The sequence below is a fragment of the Rhagoletis pomonella genome, unplaced genomic scaffold, assembly GCF_013731165.1.
Source record: "Rhagoletis pomonella isolate Grant_MI unplaced genomic scaffold, Rhpom_1.0 Rhpom_scaffold_00017, whole genome shotgun sequence".
Lineage (NCBI taxonomy): Eukaryota > Metazoa > Arthropoda > Insecta > Diptera > Tephritidae > Rhagoletis > Rhagoletis pomonella.
Genome location: NW_023458571.1, coordinates 1,188,605 through 1,189,704, shown reverse-complemented (window position 1 = coordinate 1,189,704; position 1,100 = coordinate 1,188,605).

The following is a 1,100-nucleotide window of genomic DNA, read 5'->3' as shown; positions in this document are numbered from 1 at the left end:
AGTCCGTGCACTGCTTACAAGTAAAAGTGAAAGTACAAATATTAATAAATATTTTTTTTTTGTGCAGGTTAGGATCAGGTATTTTTACCACTGCAGCCTTTGGGTTGGTCAAATGCAGCCTTTGCATATTTACAAGTAAGTATACCACCCCATAAAAGCGAAAATGGATTATTTAATAATTATTTTTTCTTGCGCAGGTCAAGATCATTTGGGTTGGTCAAGTGCAGCCCTTGCACACTTCTAGGATTCGAATTTGATCGCAGGTACAACTTTTTCCTTACCGCAAACTCAACATCATCGTAGCGCAAGTGCCTTTATAATATCGCACACCGTCTTCTAAAGAGTCACAACTCAAAATAATACGTTTGTCAAAAAATGCCAAAAACTATTTCTCAGCACATGATAATCATATGGACAAGGACGACTTTACCTTACGTTTTTTTTTTTTAATTATAACCAGCTTTTGCTGAAAGGTAAATAAAGGTCTGTGTACATTTTCTCCTACTACTGATTTCTCATAAGGCTCTCAAATATAATAATTTTTAAAAGATTAATTTATATGCATTATATCATTTGCATCTTTACTATTTCTATATTTCTTCATATAGTCCCTTTGAATAAAGGATTTGTTTGAATTCCATTAATTTTGTTTAATACTTACTGGAATTTCAATGAAACCATGGTTTTTTTTGAATATTTGGGAATATTTGTCGATAATATTTTTCTTTGGTCATAATTTTATGTGAACAAAATTCTCGTATTCTTCATTTAAAGCATTTTTAATAACTATAAGACATGTTTATTATACCATAAAAAAGATAATTGTCTATTGTGTAGATTAGTGGAATCTGCTTCATACACTTAATTAAATTTTTAAACATAAAACGCATTTCAGTACTACCAGACTACTTTTCCTACTACCTCTTCACAAAAGGGGAAAAAGTGGTTACCCGCTTTCTCTTTCCTTCTCAAATGCAACTTTACAAGGCAGTCGACTCATACAAATGTCAATATTTATCTAACCTTGTATTATTGAATCATGGGAAGAAGAACCAACAGTTTAAAAGGCGAACTTAGCACAGTGCGTAGGCTTAGTCAGC